General features: G+C 31.9%; 1 protein-coding gene across 3 annotated transcripts in view; it reads right to left on the reverse strand.

The window, feature by feature from the left end:
- The window catches only part of LOC142327343 (voltage-dependent calcium channel type A subunit alpha-1-like), a 149,482-nt gene extending 135,514 nt beyond the window's left edge, over positions 1 to 13,968 (reverse strand). Inside the window, exon 1 of one of the 3 annotated variants that reach the window (XM_075370297.1) lies at positions 13,708 to 13,968. The gene's annotated coding sequence lies outside the window, so the exon portion shown is untranslated. Of the gene's footprint in view, positions 1 to 3,994; positions 4,223 to 13,707 lie in introns of those variants that run through there. The other 2 variants (XM_075370298.1, XM_075370299.1) reach the window with 2 other exon arrangements.
- Between the last annotated feature and the right edge of the window lie 222 nt (positions 13,969 to 14,190).

Consider the following 14,190-nt stretch of genomic DNA (forward strand, 5'->3'; position numbering starts at 1 on the left):
AAAAAAATCATCAGGATTCTGACAGTCACATCATGGAGTACCCGGGCGGCCTGAACTCACAATTAACGTACGCCACCTGACGAGCTCTAAATCGCCTGCTAACAGGCGTGACGAAATGGAAAATATATTTTGCTAAGTAAGCCGGGGTACTTGGACAAGCCTATCTACATAGCCGAGTACTGGAAGAATCCGTCGATCTGCTCCGGTCACGGAAACTTCTCTCTTTTCTGTTTAGCCTTCGTAACCACCGTAAGCTATTACTTCAGAGGATGACATGTATAAGTAAAAATGAAGTACAGTCTTGTACAGTCTCAGGTCGACCGTTCCTGAGATGTGCGGTTAATTGAAACCAAACCGCCAAAAAAACACCGGTATCCAAGATATAGTATTCATATCCGTATAAAAGTAACTGCCTGTACTAGAATTTGAACCTGAGAACTCTCGACTTCGAAATCGGCTGATTTACGACGACCAAAACGACTAGACCGACCGAGTGGGTTCTGGTCACGTAAACCGATTGACTACATGTACACAATTTTATAAGTCTATTTTTTAACAGAACTTATAGTTGTATCACGAACGAAAAAATAAATAACTTCAAGAAGAATAAAAATGCGCGATACGTTTTTTGCGTCTAACCAAGGTTTATTATATTATACTCGAATGATATTATTAATACATATTAATTTTAAGACTTCTCGAAATCACGACTCCACTCAGGTGAATCAAAGTTTTTCGATCTTTGCCGTTACCGGTGTATAAACTAAACGGATTAACACCCCTCGGTTTGTGAATGTATACTTATTTTTAAAGAATTTTTACAAGAGTTACTCTATTGTTTACGGTTGTAAATCATTTGCCGCACGAAACCGATTAGTCGATAGCTTTCAAGATCGTCTATGACAATATTCCTGCTACTCGACACTCGACTCTTTTGAACAACTTTCAGACGGTTAAAAACGTTCACGCAGTATGTAAGTAACGATCCTTGTACGATTCTTTGGGATTTGGATTTTTCTTCTGCAACTCTTCACCGATCGGTTAGCGAACGACTTTGACAACGAATAAACGTCACTTCGCCGCTCATCGGTGAGAATACGGAATCCTGTCTCGGTCTTTATATATTATCTTGTTTGCGTTTTCGGAGTTATATATACTTCGTCCTGCGTCTTGTCTAGTTTGTTTCGCATCTAATCGATTATGAACGGTCGCATTTTGTATTCAACGAAGGTGCACTTTTGTAAATCCAACGGCGTGCAAATTAACGGCTTTTGGTATTTTTTTTTTTTTTTTAGAAAGTTTGATCAACACATATAAACCCGGTTTGGAAATGAAAATTATTTTTTATTAATATAAAAAAATACACAGGTGACTTTAAATTTTGTAAAAAAAACCTTATAATATGCGCGATTTAAATAATTAGGAGAATCCGTTGGACCCATCGGGTCGGTCTAGTGGTAAACGCGTCTTCCCAAATCAGCTGATTTGGAAGTCGAGAGTTCCAGCGTTCAAGTCCTAGTAAAGCCAAATATTTTTACACGGATTGAATAGTAGATAGTGGATACCGGTGTTCTTTGCCGGTCGGGTTTCAATTAACCGCACATCTCAGGAACGGTCGAACTGAGAATGTACAAGACTACACTTCATTTACACTCATACATATCATCCTCATTCATCCTCTGAAGAATTATCTTAACGGTAGTTACCGGAGGCTAAACAGGAAAAAAAGGAGAATCCGTTTGTCAAGAATTACCACGAAGGGTAAATTTTATTCAGTAGAATTAAAACATTGTTTTAACGACTTTGTGCAACTCCTCGCGCTAGGAAAGTTGCAAGCTCGAGTTACTAATCGTGAAAAATAAAACACAAATATTAAACAGAAATTTCTGACGATTACAAAAATTTTAGGAAATCTATAACATCTTTCACATTATTCCTACGATTAAGTAATTTATTTTAGTGTTTTTAATGTTAAAGATGTTTTAGGAATTTAAAGAAACATTTTTATTTCTTTTAATTGTTTTTTGGAAGTTTATGAGAAAAGAAAAAAGCATATGGAAAATGGAAAATCTTTTAAAGCAGCACACCACCGAGTCGGATTGAGCAAATATTACAATAACGATAAAGTATTACGGTTTTATAATAATTATAATTTTATTTCCTAACAATTTTGAAATATTAATCGGCTTAAATGAGAATAAATTTTTTTTTTTAAATCGGGTCATTTTTTTGTTAAATATTTACTTTTTTGAAAAAAGTATTTTCAACAACCGCGATACAGATAGGCTGATTATTACTAAGATATTTTAATTAAATTTTGCAACGACCCACTATTTACCAGGTTTGGTTCATCGATTGCAATTACAGATTATTCAGTATAATACTGACCCGTAAAGCAATCATAAACCGAGTGGAATTTTACTTAAAAAGTTTCAGAAACGGTACCTTTTTACAAATGTTTTTAACACGATATAAAATTTGTTAATTTTTTTATAATATAATCGCAAAAAAAGTATTGAAAAGCGATCGTTAATAGTTTAGCGAGACCCTTTTGCAAAAGGTAATTTTTTCAAAACATGTGTAGTCGTTTGGTCCACTAATTAACATTCACGATCATCGGTGCTGTTGATCGGCATTTATTTACAGACTCGTCAAAAAAAAAGAAGCTTAGTGTTGTTGTGTACAATTCAAATAAACTTTCTTTTGTATCGGTAGCTCATGTAGTAGGAACGAAGGAAAAACGAAAGCACGTCAACCTATTCTGAAAACTATTAAGAACACTTACGACGAATATGTTGTTACCTGAAAGTTATCGGTCTGCAGTCTGCAGAATGTCTTTATATAATATTACATTTTCTCACGTTTACAGGACAGTCATATTATTTAAACAACGACCGGAAAGAGATAATTTCACTTAACGACAGCAAAATGTTTGCAACCTCCACTCGTTGTGCCTTACTGCGGATGATAGCGTATCGGAATTCTAGTGAAACGCTTTTACTATGAATTTTGACTTTTTTTCTATTATACTCGTATTTTCATAACGCATAATTTTTAAGGTAAAAACATGATTTGATCAAGGGAGTCAAATCGGACCCAAATTTCTTAAGGAATATTTTGATGTTTTTCGCAGTCGCCCGCAAAATTATGTAATTAATATTTGTATTTGAAGTAAAAAGTAACGAAGAACAAAGGTGCCGGCTTTGGATATACTGTTTTAATGTAAGGGTTTTAAATAAAAAAATTTAGAAACGAGAATAAAATAATACTACATCCATCTTGAACTCAGAAAATTTATCGTGAAATAATAATTTTCATTTTATTTTTTTAAAGGTGAATTTCTTTTCGTATTTTGTGGTAAACAGACAGTTGACTTAAGAAAGACATTATTTCTATTAGTTGATTTCGCATTAAAAGCGAAACCGATTTTACTGTTATTCGCACGGAATTCTGTGAATATTATTAAACTGTATTTGATTTTTTAAAAAGGTAATGGCGTTCCTCGTGTTAACGGGGTTCTCCATTAACATTGTTTTATATCTCCAAGAATACATTTAAGCAACCGAAACCACCAAGTCACAGAAAACCTTTGGTAACGCTGCTCAAGTATTTTTTCGAAATTTTTGATAAGAATTCTGTTACCGGTTTAAAGAAACAATTTTGCTCGTTCAGGATTCATTTTTCAGAAGATTTAAACCGTAAAAATGAATAAACGAACAAATTGAAACGACTTAAAAAAGTAAGATATGAACAGTAAAAAAGTTATTCAAATTTTTCGTTTCGAATCTATCGGATCGGTTTCTTTAAACATTTTTACGATTAGTAATCGGTAGAATACGATCGCCGCGCCGCTGAAAACGAGATGGGGATGCGATAAAAATTTAATCGGAACGAAAGTCCTTTCACGCTGCTAAATTGACAAAACTCCCGTTTTTCATTTTACAGATATAAACGATTAAGATACAAGCAAAATGAATAATTATTAAAAACTTACGGTTTTAAAACTTGTAAATTTAGGTCGAATAGTACGTTTAACAAAAGAGATAAATATATAAAATATTATTTCAATAGGTCACTTACACGGCCACAGATCAACACTATCACAAAACTCTGAGCTCTAACAAAAACAGAACGACTCCACGCAGTGTTTACTAGTAATAAACAACAAGATATTCAATTATGCATTGTATTTGACATAACAAAATAAAATTAAGTTAAGAAAAAAGTTACACACACACACACCGAGAGAGAGAGAGAGAGAGAGAGAGCGATTCAAATGCTAAGAAATAACAGAAAGAGGCAAAGGTTTATCTTGTTTTTTTTCATGTTATTATCGTTTAGTTTTTTCTTCGACCTTGTAACTCAATTCTTGGAAATGAACCAATTAGCAGCTGCCAACTCGTAACGTTTTACCCCCCTATAATACAACTTTAATAAAATATACCGATCCGTTAATTTACGCGGAAGTTATGTACAGGAAGCCAGCGTAAAATAAGACCTCGATTAAATATAAATTTTAAAATTACTTTACGATAACATTATCTTGCTAAACGAGGAGATGGTATAAAATTTATTACGGCAAAACAATTTTTTTTTTTAATTATTAATTTCTTAAATATAAAAATAAATCCGACCGCAAAAATAAAAATAAAAGTGATTATTTTTCAGAATTTTATCCGATAGTTTAATAAAATTTCGACTTCTAATATGCACATAGAAACGTACAGTTATTTTTCTCTAAGCGAGACGTTATCGGAAAGTATTTTTAAATCTCATTGAAATTAAGAGGACGATAAACCCTCATATTATCGTTGGATTTGTATACTTTTATAGCGATTTTTACTATCTTCATATTAGATATTACAATATATTACGTATTATTATATATATACGTACGAATATATTTTTATAGATATCTCCAAATTGCCTAGAGATTAACATTTGAAATTTGCCTCAAATATTTCTATATCGGGGCACTGATGCCGTTAAATTTAGAATTTAATCGGAAAAAATTTAAAAACGTCAACTTTCTGCGAAGACTCGTAGGAATCTAAAATCGACGCAGTACTGTATGAATTATTTACCGTTCGATCGGATTGAGGTGGAGATATAACATTTTTTAACAGTTTAACAGTTTTGTTATATACTTCCGAAACGGAAGTATATATCATTAAAAACACATGAAACAGAAAAAATATTCGTCTAGATTAGTTTTAACTTGTGTTAACATGTTTACCCCTACCGAGAAGGGACTGCGCGGTCATACAAAAAAAAAAAAAAAAATTGTTTTAAATTTTTCTATAATTTTTTTATCAATGACAGAAATACAATAAATTATTTGAAAAATTATTATTTCAAAGTCGACAATAAAATAATAATAATTAGTAATGCGCAATACCGTATTACTGTTTAAATCGTTCTGTAAGGTACAATAAGTATATCGAGTACTGTAAACTTTGCTGTCTTTAGCGAAGGTTTTCTGTGAATTTTAGTTTGAACGTGATCGGTATGCCGTTGAAGTAATGGCGGACTTACAACAGGAATACGCCGATACGGCATTACTTCTGGGTTGTGTAACGGTAATGCTACAGCTGCTGCTATAGAATATGAAATACGTTTTCCGAATCGTAGGATTCTAGATCTCAAAACAATTAGCGCAATTTTTTGCAATCTTCGGGAAACAGGTTTACTACCGAGTATTTGTAACCGCTACGAACGATCTGTCCGACACGACGCTGTTTATGAAATTATAGTCGATGAGTTCAGCGCAATCCAGGCGTCCGTACACGACGTCTTTCTAAACGGATCGGAGTTTGGCATTAGAGATTTGGAGAACACTTTAAACAAAACAACTTTTATCCTTATCGTAAACGGCGGTTCAACTTCTACTACCGTAAGACGGTCCGCTTCCCTTGGAGTTCTGCAACCGGTAGAATACCAATCGATAACTCTACAAGTACGATTTGTTTACCGATAAGGAAAATGTCACTCGAGATGGCATCAAAAACTTACCCGATAAGCACGCACGGGCAGAAATAAATCCTCAAGAAACGACGAAAGGAAATTTTTAACACCGATTTAGCGTAAATGTATGGAGCGGCCTTTTTCACAATCGCATTTTTTAACCGTTCATATTATTTGGCCGCTTAAATGCTGAGGTGTACTTGAATTTACTTCAAGAATTACTACAGCCCCTTGAAGATGTTCCACTAACGCTGAGAAGCAAAGTATACTTCCAGCACGACGACGCACCTCTCCGTTTCTCTTGCGCAGTTTCCACTCACTTAAATCATCATTTCTCTGAGAAATGGATCGGTCGTGGAATTCCACATTTGTGGCCTTCAAGATCGCCTGATCTAACGCTTTTAGATTTTTGCGTCTGAGGACGGATGAAAAGTATCGTGTACAAAACAAAAATACGTTCTCGTGAGAAATTAGTATTCTTATATAAAAGTATTTTGTACGATAGTCTGTAGAGAACGTACAACGAGTTCTTATATTTTACGTGGTCTTCTGATGTCTCTCCTTCCGCGGGGCTGATAATTTTGTACCTGTAAGGGAATCCTATTGTCAGATATTCTCTCGCAGTGCTGCCTCCATCGATCGCGGTTATCTGTCGTGGTTTCATTCGAGCTATAAATATCCTATTCGGTCCCTGTTTCTTCATTCCGTACCTAATATAACCGTGTACGCCCTTCACCCTCTTTCGTCGCCTATATCTTACTTTCTTTTCTTTTTAAGGTTACCGGTGACTCGATTAAATAAAGAAGAACTGGGGTGGCCGTAATCTTGTACGATTGTCTTTCGATTATCGATTATTTTACGACTAATACAAATTATTATTATAAATTATTTTCATTCGGATATCGTTCTACGCTTAGATCTGGTGATTTGTCCGATTACTTTAGATATTACCAAGCCCGATAAAATCAAAATATTGTAACTTTTGTTTTATTCTCTGAAAAATTCATCTTTCGTAGAGATGCAATGAATAATTTACGAAATACGCCTGCTTATAGTCAATCTATTAAAAATTTACACGAAATAATACCGTTAAAATTTCAAAACAGGTTTCTAGTTTTTCGCGGATCGATTAATCGTACCGTTTATTTTTAAGATCCTGTTGCCAAATCGATAACCAGAATGTAAGAAAAAATTTCACAGTGATTCTATTACAAGTTTATCCGTTTGAAGAGAAGGCCGAAGATTTTTTCAACACGATGAAGCACTGCCGCATTTGTTTGTTTGTTTTTTTTCATGAAGTTAGACGGCTGGATCGGACGAGGAGGTCCGATTAATCGTCCTTCAAGGTCTTCTAATTTAAATCCCCTCGATTACAATCTGTGGGGACATATAAAAGAAATAATTCCAGAGAATTAATCGACAAAATTTTAAATGCAACCGAGTTTCTTTAGAACAACCGTACCGCTATTAGCAGAGCTTCCTTTCTTATCGTACGTCGAAGTGAGTCTTATTTAAACGATGAAAATTTGAAACGGATACCGGTTTAAATTGATTTCTGCCAGATATATTCATTTTTAATTATTTTTTAAGGATTTACGATAATCTTTTTTTCATTATTTTATTCGTCTTCCTTTCCAATAAAATTTTTAAAGATTATGTTTTTTTTATTTTTCATAGATTCGCACAAAATTTAACCGTATACAGATTTTTTTCGTATTATTTTTTAGTTAACGAAAATTTAATTTTTAAAAACGTTAAAAATATTGATTTTGACAATTTTTATTTAGTTTTACAGAAAAGTTGTCCGATAACAAAACAATTCAGCACCCATTCTTGTTTTATTTCTAAAAAAACAGAATTCTTTAAAAAAAATAATAATAAAAAGTCTCATTATAGTTATCGTTCAAAATCATGAAATTAATTTAAATTTTATAATAAAATTTTGGGAAAAACGGTTCGATATCCTCCAGCGACCGGTGCCGTGTTTTACGTCTATGTTTACTTTATTTTGGCCTGTTTAATAAATCACTTAAATTCTTTAAATTCATTATATGACGTATTATAAATTTTAAGTCCTTAAGATACACACGAATCACGAAGTTCGTTAGTACTGCGCCGGTAAGAGTCCGCAGAAGTGGACGGCACGATGAAGTCAATGAACTATGTTTACAGTTCTAAACGTGACCTCGTCTAAAAGTGAAATGAAAACGAGAAAAAAATAACCGTGAAAACATTATATTTCAGTACAATCAGATTTGTAGTAAAGAAAACTTTTAAACAATACCTCCAATTTTGTTAGAATTATTTTTTCCATTTGATGAACCGCGGGACTCAAATATGTCACTTTTCTTTTTTTAAAGATGACTTTACGAATCTTGCCGCTAGACTGCAGTACTTGATAGTACTAGGTAGCGCACAAAAACTTTATAATGTACTTGAAATAATAAAATTTAAAAGAAAATATATTACAGCTTGTTTTAATAGTAAATCAAAGAACTGAAGATGAAACAATTATTTTAATTCCCATCACTTTTTAAAAAAAAAATAAAAGTATTAGTTTACAAGACATTATACTAGTTTTATTAAAAAAGGAATAAACAAAACAGAAATAAATTTGACGGGTAAAATTTTTATTCTACACTTCGAACTATTTGATCTAATCGATGGAGAAATAAAAAAAGTTCATTTAACAATAATATAAAAAGCGTGTCCACGGATACGATAAAAATCGAGGGTTATAATTACAAAGTAATAAGTGCAATATTACATCACGGATCTTCGATTCATGAAGGTCATCATACTAGTTTTATTAAAAAAGGTAAAATACGGTCTGAAGTGAATGATATGACTATCAAGAAAAAAAACTGGCTGCGAAATTTAAAAAAAAAATGTATATTTGTTTGTTCTAAAAAGACGATAAATTTTAATAATAAATCCATAAGATAACAATCAGTAATTCATAAAAAAAATTAAAGAATAACCTAACAAAACGTAGTGATATCCAAAAAAAATTACTGAAATTATAAACCGTACTGTTAGTCTTGCAAATATCATTTCTTCCGCTCAAAAAACAAACATTTTTGTAATATAAATAAAAGTGATTTTAACAAAACGATACTGATATCAAAACAGGTAAGACAATTCAGTTCTATTATCAAAATCTGTTATTAATTTAGAATTTTGTTTAAAAAAAAATACACGTTAAATATACGTAATAGACAATAATATATAATAAACAATGTTTAAGCGTTCCATATAATAAGCAAAAAATAGAAAAATTTGTTACAAAACTCTTACCGGCCCGTTTTCATTTATATGAAATATATATTTCATTTACAGAAATAATGCAATTCTTATGATTATTTGTTGTTTAATAAATAAAATCGGGCAGGTAGGAGCTTTTTAACAAATTTTTTTGTTATTATATGGAACTCTTAAACATTGTTTATTATCTATTGTTGTATATCTATTGCCTATTACATATATTTAACGTGTATTTTTTTTAAAACAAAATTCTAAATTAATAACAGATTTTGATAATAGAATTGAAGCGTCTTACCTTTTTTGATATCAGTATCGTTTTGTTAAAATCACTTTTATTTATAATACAAAAATGTTTGTTTTTGGGCGGAAGAAATATATCTTTTCTTTCTTTTTCCTGTTTAGCCTCCGGTAACTACCGTTCAGATAATACTTCAGAGGATGAATGAGGATGATATGTATTAGTGTAAATGAAGTGTAGTCTTGTACATTCTCAGTTCGACCGTTTCTGAGATGTGTGGTTAATTGAAACCCAACACCACCAAAGAACACCGATATCCACGATCTAGTATTCAAGTCCGCGTAAAAATAACTGGCTTTACTAGGACTTGAACGCTGGAACTCTCGACTTCCAAATCAGCTGATTTGGGAAGACGCGTTCACCACTAGACCGACCCGGTGGCTGGAAGAAATATATCTACGAGACTCTTACCGTACGGTTTACAATTTCATTGTAATTTTTTTGGATTATATAACCGTAAAGAATTTCACGATACTGAACAAGTGAAAATATCTAAAAACGTTCACAGAAACAAAATTACATAAACGCTTCATTTCGAGTTATTATTGTTTACGAAAAATTTAAACCCGTAAATCGCAACCCGTAGAACAGGTTAATGAAACCGTACTGAAAATCTTGCCGCTTAAATTAAGGGATAAATTTGACGAGTTTAGTCCTGAAAAACTAAATAAAACCGGGTAAAGAACTAAATTTTTGTAACGTTTGGGAAGGTTACTCGAAAACAATATATTGATTTTGCTAAACACAATTTTTAGATTTGACGTACACAAACTTCGTTTGATTCTCGATAAACAAAAAGTTTAAAAAAAAAGAAAAATTCCAGAGAATGTAATTAGAGAAAATTTGTAAATGAATATATAACTCCGATTCAGCATCTCGGGACATTATTAACTGTAGAACGGAGGAGTAAAGAAGAGATTAAGACGTGAATTACGACGATAAAAGAAGCCTTTTTTTAGCGAGAAAAACCTATTCTGTAGCGACACGGATCTGTCACGGTAAAATTCTATGTCTGGAGTATTCCGCGGAGTAGACTCCGGGGAAAAAGGAAAAAGATAAGATCGAGGCTTTTTGATCCGAGTTTGGAGGAGGATGGAGAAGATAAAACGGGTGAACAGACCGAGTAACGTAAAGGTATTAAGAAGATATCGGCGACTATCAGAAGGAGGGGAAAAGGAATAATAAATACGGTTCTTAAAGGCTCCGTTGAAGGTGAAAAAAGAAGAGGAAGGAAGAACGGTAGCGATAACTATGATGAGATGAAAAGAAAAGCACAGGACAGAAACAGATGGAGATAACAGCGGTGCCAGGGACCTGCCGGAAGGCAGAACACCGCATCATCATCATCGTCATGACGATTGGACACGAAAAAGAATTTAAGAGATTTGACTTTATTCAACAAAACAGACCGAAATTATTATAACTTTAAACCGAAATAATAATCGATTTAATATTAAAAAATATCTAGAAATAAAATCGATTTTAAAAAATTAAATAAAACGTTAGTTTAATAGGATAATTTTAATTTCGATTTGGGTTTAATTAAAAATATTAAGAAACGAAAATTATTACGTTAAACTTTTTTCGGAGTTAAATTCTCTAAAAATGTTTTCGCCACGTTTTATTTGTTTAGCGATAATTAACAAAGTTAATGTTCGTTAACTTAGAGAATTTTATTCTGCGACACCAATTTATTGTGTTTTACAAACGTCTTATAGATTCATAACGCGATTGTGGAACCTGTTTCGATCGACTTTTTAAGTCAAAAGCCAAAAGAAAGCATTTACTTCTTCCGACATTTTCAATACGACTTCATTTTACTTTTAGAACAGAAGTATGGGTGAAATTTTTCGCAAGCTATAACTCGAAAACGAAGAGTTTCAGAATCGATGTTTAGTACGAACGTTTTTTTTTTAATTTTCACTCGTAGAACACGTTTTGTTGTGAGATACCCTGTTTATTTTTAACGACAATTTTCTATTAATCGATAAATTTTATTTATCTTCCATCCATCGGAAGAGAATGTTCGAAAATGATCATTATTTTGCAAAACTTTGGCGATTAATTACTCGCGTAAAAATCGCTTACTAATTCGGTAAAAATTTTACGTTTTTACATTTTGAATATAATTTTGTCATAACTTTTTCTTTACGTGTGAATAAAACAATTGTATTTTTAAAATTTTTAATTTTAAAATCGCAATACGGCATGTTTTCTGTTCGCTTTAAAGTTTTACGAATTTAGTGTTTTTTTATTATTTCCCCCGTTTTAATTTTTATGTATCTTTTTCTGTTGTATGAAAAGTTTTCGATTCTTCGATTAAATTTATTTAGGTTGATTAATCTTCCTGCCTCCATGGCGCGAGCGGTAGCGTCTCGGCCTTTCAGCCGGAGGTACTTGGGTTCAAATCCCGGTCAGGCATGGCATTTTTCACACGCGCTACAAAACACTCATCTCATCCTCTGCGGATCCGGAGGTTAAATACAAAAAAAAGAAAGGTTGATTAAAATTTGATTTCTTTATTTCAGTTGTTATTGGAAATAAAATTTTAATCTTTTCTAATTATTAAAATTTTAATTTCGTCCTGCATTTTAATAATGTAATTTTAACTGTAGTTCTTTTTAAAGAGAATTCTGTAATATCATTTACGTATTTAAAAAGTATCCGTCAAATGTTATATAGAGGCGCGTAACCGAAAAACATTTTCATAAACTTTTAGATTTTATAAAATTGTTTTTAAATAATTAATATTTTTATGTTCCTTAAAAATATAAAATTTCAAAACTGAAGTTTTTAGTAAAATGGTTTATTTTTAAAAAAAAAAAAACTTTTAATATTTATTTAATACTTAAAAGACAATTAAAAAAAACCGATGCGGACACCGCATGAGTTCCTTGTACACCTATCAAATTACGTATAAACATTTTTGCTGCACTTCCATTAAACTTCTTTCGTTTGAAAGTCAGATACAATCATCCAGTTCTTTAATAAAAGTGAACAGTTACACGAACGCTAAAATATTAGATTGTATTAACATCAAATATTTATACGATTATTAATTCAACAATCTTAGATAGAGTAAAAGTCCTTTGATGTAAGTCTTATAAGTACCTAATACTGTATTTTTTAAATTATGATGAAACCATCAACAAAAACGAAACAGGAGAAAGTTACTAAATTTTATAGCGATATTTATTATCAAGTAGACTAAAACGAATGCATAAATAAAATAAGCAGATGTATCACCAAATCTGATGTGGACACCATTTGACTTCCTTGTACGCCTATTAAATTACATATACACAGTTTTAAAAGTACATAAAATTTTATTTCGCTAACTTCTGATTTTTTTAAATATTTTTTTATTGTTATTATTGAATTATTATTTAACGTAAAACATTTTTACAATCACAGGTTAATAATCATTAATAAATCGATATATTTAAATTAAAAAAACAAAGGGTAAAAAAAAAATAAAATAAAATCGCATTCGAAGCGAAGTGCCTCCCCTTATAATATCCAAATATTTCATTAATTAAAATTTTATTCGGCTATAACTCTGGAACCGATAAAAATAAGTACCGCTTTAAATCTCTGAAAAGCTCTCGATGAGGACTGATTACTGCGGTTAAGAAAAATTCCAAAATCCAATTTTTTTGGATTTTGGGCTTTTTTGGACACTTTTTATCCAGTAGATTACAATCAAAAGGGGAAATGCACAACTAGATATTACAACAGTCCTAAATCTAAAATTTGAACGTTCTACGGCTAATCGTTTTTTAGTTTGCGGGATACATACGTACGTACGTACGTGCATACATATATACGTACAGATGTCACGCCGAAACTAGTAAAATGGATTCAGAAAAGCTCAAAATGGATATTTCCGTTGAAATGTTTTGCGATCACAATACTTTCTTTACTTCGTACAAAGAAGTAAAAAAGAAACACTAGTATTACGTCGAAATTTTTTTAATCGTCTATTTTCGTAAAAACTCTTATTTTTAAATTTACCGTTTTCAAGGAAGTTTAATTATTTTGCGATTTATAAATTATACGTAGATATTAGTAGCGAATAAATACATACATATTTTAAGAAGTTTCCGTAATTTGTAGAATTTAATACGTAAAATCGAGCGTATTTTTTATAGTACTACATAATATAAGAAATTAGTTGTTACCGTTATGTCCTTTGAACTGTTAGTAGTCGGCCGATATCATCCCACAAAATGTAACATGTACAACAAATAGTACGTTATATTCATTAATTGATCGTTTGTTACAACACTGAACGACATAAACAAAAACACTGAAATTAATAATACCAACACAGCTGTTACACGAATGAGATCAGCGACTAAATTACGCTATTAAAAAAATTAACAACGGCTGGATCCGTTTTGTACAGTGGAGGTCATCAGTCAGTTGTGTCGCATCGGCCTGGCGAACGCGTTTACGCCCCACACACTCGGAAGATAGTAAGAGAAAGAAGGGAGCGATTACACCGATAAACTGTGCGACAGAGAGAGAGAGAGAGAGAGAGAGAGAGAGAGAGAGAGAGAGAGAGAGAGAGAGAGAGCGAGAGCGAGTGAGAGAACGAAGAGAAAAAATTTTCTATAAGTTTGCATGTTTGAATTAATATAGAAATAAAATTGTTAAAACCT

Source organism: Lycorma delicatula, chromosome 7 (genome assembly GCF_047948215.1).
Source record: "Lycorma delicatula isolate Av1 chromosome 7, ASM4794821v1, whole genome shotgun sequence".
Classification (NCBI taxonomy): domain Eukaryota; kingdom Metazoa; phylum Arthropoda; class Insecta; order Hemiptera; family Fulgoridae; genus Lycorma; species Lycorma delicatula.